Below are 16,089 nucleotides of genomic sequence, written 5' to 3'. Positions count from 1 at the left end.
ATCATATCCACCAACACTTCCTCCACCTGTTATCATCCACTCTACTCTCTTCATTGCCATTTGTGATCTTCCAATTCCTGCCCTCCTTATCCAGACCTAGGCTTCACATATGTTAAGGCAATTAGGTGTTTCTGTGGAAAGAGCACTGAATTTTGAATCAGAAAGAGCTGTGCTATTATCATGCCTCAGAAAGTTATTAGCTGTGGGACCTGGAGCTAGTCATTTAGTCTATTTCAAACTCAGTTTCCTTTTCTGTAAAATGTAGATTAATTATAATCCCTGTCAAATAGGAATTTTGTGAATATCAAATAAGAAAAAAATAGGAATTGCTTTACAAACATTGAAGCAGAATATCAATACTAATTATTATCATGTGGATACTTATTTATGGTGTATAGTATAGTAATTTTTAACTGAACTGGTAAATTTGTAATCCAAAGTGTTAAGAATTCATTGCTTTAATTGATAGACTATCAAATCTACCAAGTCAATATGATTATATGTTGGGCAAATTAATTTGACCTTAAGCACTTTTTAAATAATCTATATATTAATAATTTCTTTTCTTTCTTAATCTTTAATCTTAACCTTTCTTTTCCTTTCTTCCCTTTTTTTTGGCATTCTGTCACAGTTTATAGATTCTCTAATTAGGCAGATTGTTTTTAAATTAATAAAATAAGTCACATAGTATTATAAAAGAAACCAACTTATATTTAAAATTACTAAGTATTTCTCGAATTTAAACAATTACAAATTAATAACTCTTGTCTTAAAGATCATTTCATTTGTATGCTAAAAAGGGACTTATTCCATACAAGTAATTTTTCAATGTCCCTATGACCAAATTGCCAGAAACCCAGCAAACTACCTCAGACTTGGTATCAAATAATTGAACAGAAATAAAAGCAATCAAATCTTTATCTTTTTTGAGCAATGAGATAGTTAAGTGCTAACTATATTTAATAAAGTCTTCTCTGCTAGAAAGTTTTCCTACAGATGGTATTAAAATGTATGCTTTGTAAGGATGATTAGTCTCTTGTGGATTGCTTAACCTCTCCTTGAGCACAGAAGATTCATTTCAGACTTTGTGATTGCAGATACTGTTGACAAACTTTTTTTTCCTTTGAATCTTCATTCACTTCAACTTTTTCTCTAAAACGATCATCCAATATAAAGTTGTGAAAGTGCCAATAAAATGTCAGACTCTGTGGTAGATAGTGGGGTTAAAAATATAAGTAATTCCTGCACCCAGAGTGCTTCTATTTCATTAAACACACACATATATGTATGTTATAATTGAATAAAAAAGGTAATTTTAAAAAATTAGTTATTAAATGTTCAATTTCTTAGGATAGAAGGCACTAGCAATTAGACTAATCAGGAAAGGCTTGATATAAAAAAGGATTAAGGGGCAGCATAATTTTTAGATTTGCAAAGTACTTTATTTTCTACTTTTTAAAAATATGACTTTATATATTCATTTAATATTCTCCAATTATATGTAGATTTATAACATGAATTTCTTAACATTTTGCATTCTGAATTCTCTTCCTTCTTCCTATCCCTTCTCTATCCCCCTGAGAAGGCACTTGACATGATATTGATTACATATGTGAAGTCATACAAAATTTATTTCTTTATTAGCCATGTTACAAAAGAAAACACAACAATACATGAAAAATAAAGAAGGAAATATATATATATATATGTATATATATATATATATATATATATATATATATATATATGCTTCAATCTGCACTCAGAGTTCATAATTTCTCACTCTGAAGGTAGATAACATTTTTCAACTTGGGTCTTTCAGAATTGTCTTGAATCACTGCCTGGATCAGAATAGCTAAATTGTTCACAATTGATCATCCTTACTGCACTGATATTACTGTGTACAATGTTCTGGTTTGGCTCATTTCACTCTGTATAAGTTCATGTAAGTCTTCAACAGGTTTTTCTGAAACCATCCTGTTTAGCAGTTCTAACAGCACAATATTATTCCATCAGAACTATCCAAAACTTGTTCAGTGATTCCCCAATTGATGAGCCTCCCCTCGCTTTCCTATACTTTATAACCACAAAAAGAGTTATTATAAATAGTTTTATGTAAATTAATCTTTTTTTCCTTTGATTTCTTTGTGATACATATCTAGTAGCAGTAGTACTTGGTCAAAGGGTATATACAGTTTTATAGCCCTTTGGGCATAGTTCCAAATTGTTCTCTGGAATGGTTGAACCAGTTTATAATTCAAACAACAGCGAATTAATGTCTAAATTTTTCTATATCCTTTCCAATATTTATCATTTTCCATTTTTGCCATGGTAGTCAATCTAAGTATGAAGTAGCATTTTATAGCTGTTTTAATTTGCTTTTCTATTATAAATAGTGATTAAGAGCAATTTTAATGTGACATTCAAAAAGTTAGATTTCTTCTTCAGAAAACTGCCTATTGCTGTCTTTTGATCATTATTCAATTGGGAAATGGCTTCTGTTTTTTAATAAAGTTGGCTCATTTTTGATGAATGATGAGTTCTTATCCCAAAGGCTTGCATCTAAGAATTTATCAAAGACTAGATTATTATGATCATTTGCTACAATATATTCATGTAGGGTACCTAATCTATTCCATTGATCCACCATTGAACAGAATCTTAAAGGCAGAGGTAATATATAAAGCAGTATTAAGGAAGGACTGGATTTCAGCAACAGGAAAATAACAATATAAAGACAAGGAAATTTCATGTGTGAGGAACAGAAAAGGAGGAGGATTTAAATAGATCACAGAATCTAGGAAGGGGATATAGTATAAAGCTAGGCCAGTTATGAGCAAACTACAGTTGACTGGCCAGACTTGGCCCCCTGAAATGTTCTATCTTGCCAGGGGATATTATTCCTAATCTGAAGAATATAATGAGTAGTATACAATACAATGAAACCTCAAAAGAGTTGCCATAGAAACAGACTGACAGATGAGCATTTCCTTTCCTTTGGCCCCCTCTTTAAAAATTTTGCCCATAACTTGGATAGACTATAAATGGCTTTAAAAACCAAAATGAGAGTTTATATTTTATAAGGAAGGTATATGACAGTTTTTTTGTGGTGGCAAAGAAATAAAAACTGAAGTGATGTCTAACACTTGAGGAATAGCTACACAAGTCATGGTACATGATTGTAATAGAATACTATTTTGCAACAAGAAATAATGAACAACGGTCAAAGGATATGAATAGGCAGTTCTCAGAGGAGGAAATTAAAAAGATCTATAGTCATAAGAAAAATACGTCAAATCACTATTAAATAGAGAAATGCAAATTAAAACAACTCTGAGATATCACCTTCCATTTATCTTATTGACTAACAAGACCAAAAAGGAATTTAATAATTGTTTTTGGCTGCGTGGGAAAATAGGGGCCTAATATACTCTTGGTAAAACTGTGAACCAATGTGACCATTCTGCATAGCAATATGGAACCATGCTCAAAGGGCTATAAAACTATGCATATTATTTGACCCAGCAAACTGGGTCTGTATCCCAAAGTAAATAAATAAATAACATGATGGATGAGAAGCTCAAAGCAATAATTATAAAGACTTATATGAAATGTTGCAAAATAAAGTGAGCAGAGTCAGGAGAACATTGTTCAGATTAACAACAAAAATGTATGCTGAACAGCTGTGAATGGCTTAACTGTTATCAACAATACAAGGACCCAGTCAAAGGACTCATGAGAAATAAGGCTACCCACTGCCATAGAAAGAATTGATGGAGCCTTATTAGGGATTGAAATGTAACATGCTTCACTTTATTTCTTTCATGAATTTTTCTCCTATAAGTAATATGAGCCTTCTTTCCCAAAAAGATGAACATGGAAATATGAATTGGCTGATAACACAGCTATAATCTATACCATAATACTTGGCATCTTGGGAAGAAGAAGAAGTAGAAGGAAGGGAGAAAAATGGATTGCAAAATGTCAGAAAATGAATGTTTAAAATGATTTCAACATGTAATCTGGAAAAATAGTTAGAAATCAAAGGCAATAGGGAGCTACAAAAGATTAGTGAGTAGGGGAGTTACATGGTCAAATCTTCACTTAAGGAATATAAATTTCCTAGGTGTGTGGAGACCAGTTAGGAGGCCATTATAATAATCTGTATGATAAGTGGTGAATAGGCAAGAGTTGTGGAGTTAGAAATGACAAGATTTGGTAACAACCAGTTATGACAGGTGAGTGAAACTGAGGAGTAAAGTATACTATAAAGGCTATAAGTCTAGTGGACTGAAAGGATATTGAAATACAGAAATTTAGAAGAGGAGTAATGAGAAGTTTTTCTGTTTGTTTTGTTTGTTGTTGCTGTTGTTTGCCTGTTTTTTTAAAACAGGTTGAATTTGAGATGTTTCTACAACAACCACCTTGAAATATTAAATAGTTATTTAACCATGTGTGACTGGGGTTCAGGGAGACACAATGAAGTTGATTTAATAGTGTGAGTTATTTGTATAGAGGTATTAAATAAAACAAACGGGTAGTGTTAAGATCACCTGAAAAGAAAGAGTATATAGAAAAAAGAGGAATCAATACAAAGCTTTAGGAAACACTTGCACTTATACCATATAATATAGATGAAGAGCCAACTAACAAAACTGAGAAGGACCCACACTTTCCCTTAATGTAGAAGGAAAATTAAAAGGGAGAGAGTATCCTGAATAAGAAATTAATTAATAGGGGCAAATGCTGCAGAGATCAAGAAAGATAAGGAATATGAAAAGACTATTATTTTTGTTAATTAAAAAGCATTGCAACCCTAGAGAACAGCTTCAGTTTAGAGGAGGTAATTCTAAAGGGTTGATGAATGAGAGAAGAGAAGTAGAATCTAAAAAGTTTCTCCCCCTCACTCTTCCCAGGAGTTTGCTTGAGAAAGGGAGGAGAGATAAAGTATAGAGAGGTACATAGATATAGAAGTACTCTCTGTGTCAGAAGTCAGGATAGATGATTTAGAAAATCATCACCCCCATCTTTCCAGGAAATTTGAATCTACCATTTACATATTTCTTTTCTCTTAAAATGACAGGTATTTAAAGTCATGCCTTTCTATTATATTCAGGGATGACTTACTCCATATTTTTATAAATAAGCTGTTTTACCTATATCCTATTATCTATGCCTATGAGGTACATCCATTTTTTAATTCTTCTAAACTTTCTTGCCATCTAAAGAAATCCAGGGCTCAAAGGGATAATAATAAATCTTGAACAATTGGAGGAGACTTGTATTGGCTAGAGTGGTTCTATCCTTTGATCATATTTATTAGAAATTTAATCCAATTCATTTCATATAACATTTATTAAGAATCTGCAACATTGAAGATACCAAGCTGCACTCTGGAGACAAAAATAAAACATAACCTGTCCTTAAGATCAAACATTCTACTGGAGAAATTCAACATGCACACAAGTAAGCCAATTTGAAATATATGCATGGAAATTCAAAATTATTTCAAAAGGGAAAAAATCAAGAGTTTGATGGAACCAGCTTTTACCAGATGAGAGAATTGTAAAATTTTCATTATGAGAATGTATGTCTTAGAATTGGAAAGTGCTATAAATCCTGGCTTAATTGATTGTTTTGTGGATTATCTAGACTTCAGTGATGTGAAGAAATGTTAAAATTCCAGATTAAAATTAAAACTGATCCAAGCATCCATTTTTTTCTTCCCTGAACTGGTTGATAATGATGCACTTGAACAATATATGAAGATAAGTGTAATAGAAGGGAGTGGCATTGATCTGGGTGTTGGTCAAACACCCTCTTCAGAGGGGATTATATTTTTATAAAAATCCAAGTTTTAAAATTTTGTTCAAGAAAATTTTTCAGAAAAAGAAGTCTGCTAATGATTTGAAACCAGAAAATGGACTATTTGCCTGCAGAAACCTATACTGAATCAAGATGATCCAAAATGAACTTTGGAGTGCAACTAATTGAACTTGAGGGGATTGAACACAATTATTTGAATTGTAAGCTCTTATAACAAAGGAGATTGCCCCCTAATTGGCGTTTTGTCGATACACCAAGCAAAACATTGGTTTTGCTCTCTCTTTATATCTCTCCTACTTACCTCTTATCTCCAACTATTGTAGTTAGAATTTTAGAGGTACAAGATGATTATGTTAACTGATCAGTTAGGGAGACCAGTCTCCCAAATGATTACAGGGGGGATTGTGATAATTAGATTAAGTCTACTCTGCCCATCTTTAGATTTAATCACCAAAGGTGAGAGCACCTCCAATTCTGGGAGGTCCATAACTCACGTGTGCTAGAGTGGGTGACGAATCAGAATCAACTGACTACCCCCTAGCCAGTTTTATGATAAGTGTCTATTATGATTGGACATGCAAATTATGGAGGAGGCACAGGAAGTGACACATAAGTGACTTTAAAAGGAGAAGGTCTGCTGGAGGGGACTTCTGGGGAAGAGGGCAGCTGGTGAAGGAGCTCTTCTGGTTTGTGAAGGAGTGCTGGCTGGAACCCTGAGACCTTGGTAAAACTGCTTTCAAAATCTTCTTTAGAAGTCCATGAGGTAAGTTTAAAGACTGAATCTTTAAACTGAATCTTTAAATGAAGTTCTTCTTGAACTTCTCTTAAGGAACTTCCCCTTAATAGACTCTGTGAATGAAGCTTTGCTTCATTCTCCTCCAGGCCTCTGGCCCTCTGACTCTTGGCTAAGGGTTAATTATATCTACCTGGATTAATTAGAGGATCGTAGTAATTTACCTACTGTGTTAGATTCTTATTTCCTTATTTCTTCTCTCTCTTCTCAATTGTAAATAAACTTACATAAAAGTCAATTTTGACTTGAGATTATTCTTGATTGAGGATTAATAATTGTTCAATCCTCTGGTGACCATATTTTAATATATTCGACCAAAAAACCGTTTTCCACTTTACAGCATGGATAAGGAAAGGTCTTTTTGCTGTAGAACAGTGATGGTGAACCTATGACACAGGTGCCAAAGATGACATACAGAGACTCTCTATGTACATTCAGCCACCCTCCCTACCCCTCCCACCCCACTCCCATATTTTGTTATTAGAAAAGCAAAGGGGCTTGGGTGGAGCAGCTCCCATCCCCCTCTCCACCACGTCTGATGACATTTTTTCACATCCCCATCCCTCTTCCCAGGAGCCCAATGGGAGCACACATGGGGTAAGGTGGGAGGCTTACAGGTGGCAGAGCTGGAGCAGAGCAGAGAACTAGGGCCACTACTCTCCTCCTCTCTGTACTCATTGAAGACATTCCTTACTTCACTCCCTCCTTCCCCCCAGAAGCTCAATAGGAGTGAGTTCTTGGGGTAAGGGGGGTTATGCCTAGCATTTGGTGGGGAGGAAGACAATCTGTACTTTGAAAGCAGTTATAGATTCTCCAAACAGAAAATGAGAAGAAACTATTCCATACATAAGCACTCTCCCTTCATACCCTCACAAAAGCACAAAAAGAAGGGAGACGAGATATGTTGTAGGACAATTTTTTCCAGGATGACAAAATTCATGAAGGGTAGCAGTATGAAACAAAATTGGAAAAGTAATTGAAAGCTAAACAGTGGAAGTCTTTCAAAAAGTTTGTATTTTATTTCAGGGTAATTTCAGGGAGTCTTCTGTCTTCTACTTGAATTCAATTATAGAGAAAAAATACATTTTTCAGTTATTCTTTAAAAAATTCTATGGGGTTAGCTTGTTGAATTAATATTCTCTCATTAGATATAATTTTGAAATTGCTTCTCATATGTCAATAAATGCAAGAGTTTGTGAATAAAGTCAGTTGAGAGTAAAGGAACTCAGATTTTGAATCATCTACTTCTGCCATAGAAGCAGAACTATGTGGTCCAATGGATAATACGAAAGATCTTGAGTCACGAAGGGCTGAATTTAAATTTAGTCTTGGAAATTTATCAAATGTATGTCTCAGATCAAATAAGTTAATTGCTGCCTACCTCAGTTTCTTAATTTGTAAAATGGAGCTAACTCACAGAGTTGTCACAATAGTAAAGTGAGCTAATATTTGTAAAGTGCTTTGCAAATATTAAAGCAACATAAATCCTATTGCTTTAATATTTTTGTTACTCTTGTAATTATTATTAGTGTATGATAACTTAAACAACTCATGGTCCCTGAGTCTCAAATCAAACAACTAAGAAAATCAGAATGGATGAAAGTGCAAGAAATACCCTTACCTTTTCTCCATCACTCATTCCACTGTGTTTTTCTTTAATTTTAAACATTTATTAATATTCATTTTTAACATGGTTACATGATTCATGCTCCTACTTTCCCCTTCACCACCCGCATCCCCCCCACCCATGGTCGACACACATTTCCACTGGTTTTATCATGTGTCCTTGATCAAGACCTATTTCCAAATTGTTGGTAGTTGCATTGGTGTGGTAGTTTTGAGTCTACATCCCCAATCATGTCCACCCCAACACTTGCGTTAAAGCCGCTGTTTTTCTTATATGTTTCCTCTCCTGCAGTCCTTCCTCTGCATGTGGGTAGCATTCTTTACCATAAATCCCTCAGAATTGTCCTGGGTCATTGTATTGCTGCTGGTACAGAAGCCCATTACATTCGATTTTACCACAGTATATCAGTCTCTGTGTACAGTGTTCTTCTTGCTCTGCTCCTTTCGCTCTGCATCACTTCCTGGAGGTCTCTCCAGTTCGCCTGGAACTCCTCCAGTTTATTATTCCTTTTAGCACAATAGTATTCCATCACCAGCAGATACCACAATTTGTTCAGCCATTCCCCAATTGAAGGACATACCCTCCTTTTCCAGTTTTTTGCCACCAAAAAAAGCGCAGCTACAAATATTTCCATACAAGTCTGTTTATCTATGATCTCTTTGGGGTACAAACCCAATAGTGGTATGGCTGGATCAAAGGGCAGGCAGTCTTTTATAGCCCTTTGAGAATAGTTCCATATTGCCAGCCAGAATGGTTGGATCAGTTCACAACTCCACCAGCAATGCATCAATGTCCCACTTTTGCCACATCCCCTCCAGCATTCATTACTCTCCCCTTCTTTTATTTTAGCCAATCTGCTAGGTGTGCGGTGATACCTCAGAGTTGTTTTGATTTGCATTTTTCTAATTATTAGAGATTTTCTCATGTGCTTATTGATACTTTTGATTTCTTTACCTGAAAATTGCCTATTCATGTCTCTTGCCCATTTATCAATTGGGGAATGGCTTGATTTTTTATATAATTGATTTAACTCCTTGTATATTTGAGTAATTAGACCCCTGTCATTGTTTTTTGTTATAAAGATTTTTTCCCAATTTGTTGTTTCCCTTCTGATTTTGATTACATTGTTTTTGTTTGTACAAAAGCTTTTTAGCTTAATATAATCAAAACCATTTAATTTACATTTTGTAATTTTATCTAACTCTTGCTTGGTTTTAAAATCTTTCCTTTCTCAAAGATCTGAGAAGTATACTATTCTGTGTTCACTTAATTTATTTATAGTTTCCCTCTTATTATTCAAGTCATTCACCCATTCTGAATTTATCTTGGTGTAGGGTGTGAGATGTTGATCTAAACCTAATCTCTCCCATATTGTTTTCCAAATTTCCCAGCAGTTTTGTCAAATAGTAGATTCATTTCCCAAAAGTTGGGCTCTTTGGGTTTATCATACACTGTCTTGCTGATGTCATTTACCCCAAGTCTATTCTACTGATCCTTCCTTCTATCTCTTAGCCAATACCATATTGTTTTGATGACTGCTGCTTTATAGTATAGTTTAATATCTGGTACTGCTAGGCCCCCTTCATTCACATTTTTTTCATTATTTCCTAGCAGTATAACATCATATCGTCTGCAAAGAGTGATAGCTTAGTCTCCTCATTGTCTATTTTGATTCCTTCAATTTCTTTTTCTTCTCTAATTGCTACTGCTAGTGTTTTTAGTACTATGTTGAACAATAGAGGTGATAATGGGCATCCTTGTTTTACTCCTGATCTTATTGGGAAGCCTTCTAATTCATCCCCATTGCATATGAAGCTTGTTGATGGTTTTAGGTATATACTGTTTATTATTTTTAGGAAAGGTCCTTCTATTTCTATACTTTTCAGTGTTTTCAATAGGAATGGATGCTGTATTTTGTCAAAGGCTTTTTCAGCATCTATTGAGATAATCATTTGATTTTTGTTTGATAGACTATTGATATGGTCAATTATATGGATGGTTTTCCTAATGTTGAACCATCCTTGCATTCCTGATATAAATCCCACCTGATCATGGTGGATGATCTTCTTAATTACATGCTGGAGTCTCTTTGCTAGTATTCATTTTAAGATTTTTCATCTATGTTCATTAGGGAGATTAGTCTGTAGTTTCCTTTCTCTGCTTTTGATCTCCCTGGCTTTGGAATCAGTACCATATTTGTGTCATAAAAGGAATTTGGTAGGACTCCTTCTTTGCTTATCATATCAAATAATTTGTATAGTATTGGGATTAGTTGCTCTTTGAATGTCTGATAGAATTCACTTGTTAATCCATCAGGCCCTGGCGATTTTTCCTTAGGGAGTTCTTTGATGGCTTGTTCAATTTCTTTTTCTGATATGGGATTATTTAGGTATTCTATTTCTTCTGCTGTTAATCTAGGCAGTTTATATTTTGGTAAATATTCATCCAGATTTCCTAAATTGTTATATTTATTGCCATATAATTGGGCAAAATAGTTTTTAGTGATTGCCTTAATTTCCCCTTCATTAGAGGTGAGGTCTCCCTTTTCATCTTCGATACTGTCAATTTGGTTTTCTTCTTTCCTTTTTTTAGTAGATTGACCAGTACTTTGTCTATTTTATTTGTTTTTTTCAAAGTACCAGCTTCTAGTCTTATTCATTAATTCAGTAGTTCTTTTACTTTGATATTATTGATTTCTCCCTTGAATTTTAGTATTTCTAATTTAGTTTTCATCTGGGGATTTTTAATTTGCTCACTTTCTAATTTTTTGAGTTGCATGCCCAATTCATTAATCTCTGCCCTTCTTAATTTGTTAATATACCCACTCAAGGATATAAATTTCCCCCTGAGTACTGCCTTGGCTGCATCCCACAGAGATTGGTAGGATGTCTCATCATTGTCATTCTCTTCAATGAAATTGTTGATTGTTTCTATGATTTCTTCTTTGACAAATTGGTTTTGGAGAATCATATTATTTAATTTCCAATTAGTTTTTGATTTGCCTGTCCAGGTGTCCTTTCTAATTGTTATTTTATTGCATTATGATCTGAGAAGGTTACATTTATTATTTCTGCTCTTTTGCATTTGTTTGCAGTGATTATATGCCCTACTACATGGTCAGTCTTTGTGAATGTACCATGTGCAGCTGAAAAGAAGGTGTATTCCTTTTTGTCCCTATTTATTTTTCTCCACATATCAATTAGATCTAATTTTTCTAGGACTTTATTCACCTCTCTTACCTCTTTCTTATTTATTTTTTGGTTTGATTTATCTAGATCTGAAAGAGGAATATTTAGATCTCCCAGTATTATGGTTTTACTATCTTCTTCCATCTTGAGCTCTTCCAGTTTCTCCTTTATGAATTTGGATGCTATGCCACTTGGTGCATACATATTGAGCAGTGTTATTTCCTCATTGTTTATGCTGCCTTTAATCAGGATGTAATGACCTTCCCTGTCTTTTTTAATCATATCTATTTTTACTTTGGTTTTGTCTGAAATCACAATAGCCACTCCTGCCTTCTTTTTCTCATTTGAAGCCCAAAAGATTTTGTTAAAGCCCTCAACCTTAAACTTGTGTATGTCCCCCCGCCTTATATATGTTTCTTGTAGACAACATATGGTGGGATTTTGGTTTCTAATCCACTCTGCTATTTGCTTCTGTTTTATGTGAGAGTTCATCCCATTCACATTCAGTGTTATAATTATCAGCTGTGCATTCCCTGACATTTTTGTATTCTCCCCTATTCCTACCCCTTCTTCTTAACCCATTTCCTTTTAAAACCAGTGGTTCGCTATTAAGCTAGTATCCCTTATCCCCTCCCTTGATTAACTTCCCTTTCTACCCCCTCCCTTGTCATTCCCCTCTTTTTGTTTTGAAGGCCTAATAAATTCCCTCCCCCTTCTTCTCCCCTCCCTTTTTTGACCTCCCCACTTCCCTGCTCCCCTTGGTTTATCCCTTCTGACTTTCTCTGTAGGGTTAGATAGAGTTTTATATCCCAATGGATAGTATAGCTACTCTTCCCTCTCCAAGTTGATTATGCTGAGAGTAAGGTTTAAAAATTACCTCTTGATGCTCTCTTCCTCTCCTTCTTATAATAGTATTTGTCCCCTCCCCATCCCATGCCCTCTTTTTGTGTAATAGATTAGCCTATTTTTCTTATTCTCTCAAGTTTCTCCTGGTGTCCTCCTCTATTCACCCTCCTCTTTCCCACCCCCCATATCATCTTAGACCATTCAGCACTCCACCCTCTCCCCATTAATCATTCTTCTGACCACTATAATTGTGAATACTTAATAGTGAAAAGAGTTCACTACAGAGAATTATACATAGCATTTCTCCACATAGGAATACAGATAATTAGATCTTAATGAGGCCCTTAAAAAGGCAAATTTAAAAAATTATGAGTTTTCTTTCTTTCCCCTCTGTTTCTTATTTACCTTTTCATGTTTCTCTCGATTTTTGTGGTTGGATATCAAACTTTCCATTTAGCCCTGGTCTTTTCTGTGCAAATACTTGGAAATCTTCAATTTTGTTGAATGTCCATACTTTCCTCTGGAAGTATATAGTCAATTTTGATGGGTGGTTGTTCCGTGGTTGCAGCCCCAGCTCTCTTGCCTTTCTGAATATCATATTCCAAGCTTTGTGGTCTTTTAGGGTGGAGGCTGCCAGATCCTGTGTGATCCTGATTGGTGCTCCTTGGTATTTGAATTGTCTCTTTCTGGCTTCTTGTAAGATTTTTTTCTTTTACTTGGAAGCTTTTGAATTTGGCAATTATATTCCTTGGCGTTTTCTTATCTGGATCAACTGTTGAGGGTGATCTATGGATCCTTTCGATGTCTATATTGCCCTCTTTTGTAGAACTTCAGGGAAATTTTGCTGAATAATTTCTTTTAGTATGAAGTCCAAATTTCTATTAATTTCACCCTTTTCAGGGAGACCAATGATTCTCAAATTGTCTCTTCTAGACCGGTTTTCTTGGTCTGTCACTTTCTCATTGAGATATTTCATGTTTCCTTCTATTTTTTCAGTCTTTTGCCTTTGTTTTATTTGTTCTTGTCTTGAGAGATCATTAGCTTCTAATTGTTCAATTCTAGCCTTTAAGGACTGGTTTTCGGCTATAATCTTTTGGTTTTCGGCTATGATCTTTTGGTTTTTGGCTATAATCTTTTGGTTTTTGGCTATAATCTTTTGGTTTTCCTTTTCAATCTGGTCATTTCTGGTCTTCAGTTGAATTGCCTCACTTTCCAATTGTGAAATTTTGCCTTTTAAACTGTTATTTTCTTGCCTGATTTCCTTTTGAGCTACTTCCCATTTCTCTGACCAAATCTTTTCCAACTTTCTCGTCATCTCAGTTTTGAACATTTCAAGAGCTTGTGACCAGTTTTGATTATCTTGGGATGGTTCGGATGTGATTACTTGTTTTTTCTCCTCTTCTGATTGCTCGCTAGTCTGGATTTTCTCTGTGTAAAAGTTGTCGAGTGTTAAAGATTTCTTTTTCTTGTTGTTAATCTTTTTCTCTCTCTTCTGGACTTCCTGGTTCTGGGTAGCCATCGTTAGTCCAGCAGCTTCTCAGCTTGAGCTCAGAGTTTGTCTGCGGTCTTTTGGCTCCTGAGGTCTGAGGTCTGGTTTTTTCCAAGGTCAAGCCCCCTGGTGGACCCTCTTGCTTGATCCTCTGCAGGAGGCTCCTTTACAAGTCTCAGGGCGCTGCTTCCACAGTTGTATACCCTTCTGCACTGGTTCCCTACTCAGGGTTTCAGAGCCTTCACTCCCTCCTGTGTCCCCCTCCACCCGCGTCTCCACCCGCGCCTGTGCTCCGCGTCCTCGCTCAGAGTCCGTGTGCGTTCCTCAGCTTTTTGGGGTCCCAAATCTTGCCACTCTCAGGAACAGGCCCTGGAGCTGCCAATGACTCAATGGGTGGCCCAAACTTGCTCTATAGCTTTTGACCTGGCTTTGGCATTGCAGGTGGTGTGTGTGTGGGGGGGGTGGTGGTTGCTCAGCCCAAGATTTAGTGAGAGCTGTTTCACCCCTTTATAGCATGGAAATGTCCCGATTCCACGTACCTTCCACGCTGCACCCTGTTGTGGGGTCCCTCCATTTGACTGGGTTTGTTTTCATGCCCCCTTGAGAAGTCCTGTATGTTTTGGTCAGGAGAGGTTAAGCTCTGCTTTTTACTCTGCCTCCATCTTAACCCTGTAAAAAACTCTACTGTGTTTTATAAGACAAGAGAAGTCATAATAAAGGGACAAAAGAGAAGTTATTCCTACTAGAAGACATGGAAATCATCAGAGACTCGTTATATAAAATAATATTTAAAAAGACTACTACTGAAAATGAGAGTGGATTGATTATGAAGCTATCTGAAACCAGAATGCTAAAGAAAGAAGACAGTTTAATTTGGTTGTTGTCATTATTTTTGTTGTTTTCAACAGATTAATTCTTTAACAGTAAATTATGAAAAGGCTACTTGAACTTCAAGTGGGAATTGGGAAAATTTAATACATAAATCAATTAGGAACTGAACTGGAAATTGTAGCTAGCAGGCTAAAAAACAAAGTCATACTTTCTATGTCAAATAAATCAATTTTTCATCATTTTATTTGGTATTTTATTATTTAAAAAAAAACTACAAATCTGTCTGTGAATTGTATCATATGAAACCTTTTGCTTTTGTTGTTATTCAGTCTCTTTAGTTGTGCCTGACTCTTCATGACTTCGTATGGGATTTTCTTGGCAAAGATACTAAATTGACTTTCAATTTCTTCTCCTGATCATTTTATAGATGAGAAAACCAAGACAAACAATAATAAGTAAGGCAAGATTTGATTTTGGGTCTTCTTGGATACAGGTCTGACACTCTTTCTACTGTGCCACCTAGCTTCCCTATATAAAATATATAGCTTTTTTTTTGTCCTTACATGATTGCTTGAGCTCATAGGAAAGGGAGGAAATTAAGAGTTGGAAGTAGGTATAGAATAGTAGACCTTATCCTACCCCCTAATGCTTCTGTCTGAGATGAGGTATTTTATTCAAATAAGAAAAACAAAAATAAAAAAAAGACAGGAGTCAAACAATTTTCTTTGTTCTTTGTTAAGATGAAAGGAATCACTTAAAGAGAGCACCCTTGAATGACAAGACTGATAAGATTTTCTTTGAAGCTAGATTATGTGTGTACTTATGGTGGTAGATTGGGGAAGGAACTGAAAGCTAAATTCTTACTTTCATTTTTTTTAATTCCTAAGGGAAAAGTGCACCATTCCCAGAAGTACTACAAAATCAAATTGATTCGTGAGGTGGATAGAGTGAGTTCCTATTCTAGTCTCCTATTCTGGAATAAGTTCCTTGGTCAAAAAATCCGTTTAACAGACAGTCCTCAGATAGAGAACTTATCAAATATTAAACTGATAAGAACAGATACTATATTTGATTTTAGGCAAAAGACTGGAAACTGATCTCTCAGTCTCATTTTCAGGACATTTTTAAAACTTTCCACTGATAACTGAAAATAGTATTTGCTACTTCCTAAGTGGTAATTTTGTGATATAAACTTGTCATGAATGAAGGGCAAATGTCAAAATCATTTGACATTTAGTACAAATGATAGAATCGTGAGGTCTGAAGTTTAAGGTTTTGTGTTTCAAGGAAATAAGTGTCAGCCAACTATGGAGCTTTTGGATCACTTTTTGGTACTGAAGGAATAAGTAGGTTAGTGATATGTGTTCAAATTGATTCCCAGAGTGAGCACCTCTTCCAATATTATGTAGAGAGAATACAACCTATCTAAAACAGTAGCTTTTCAGATAACATAAGGTGGAAAGAAAATGGGTTCTGGTTTCAGAGGACC

General features: G+C 35.2%; 1 pseudogene; it reads right to left on the bottom strand.

The window, feature by feature from the left end:
- Nucleotides 1–15,488: 15,488 nt before the first annotated feature.
- On the bottom strand, nt 15,489–15,698 carry LOC123253175 (annotated as a pseudogene).
- Between the last annotated feature and the right edge of the window lie 391 nt (nt 15,699–16,089).

The sequence above is a fragment of the Gracilinanus agilis genome, chromosome 6, assembly GCF_016433145.1.
Source record: "Gracilinanus agilis isolate LMUSP501 chromosome 6, AgileGrace, whole genome shotgun sequence".
NCBI classification, from domain to species: Eukaryota; Metazoa; Chordata; class Mammalia; order Didelphimorphia; family Didelphidae; genus Gracilinanus; species Gracilinanus agilis.
This window is presented reverse-complemented; position numbering and strand designations above follow the sequence as displayed.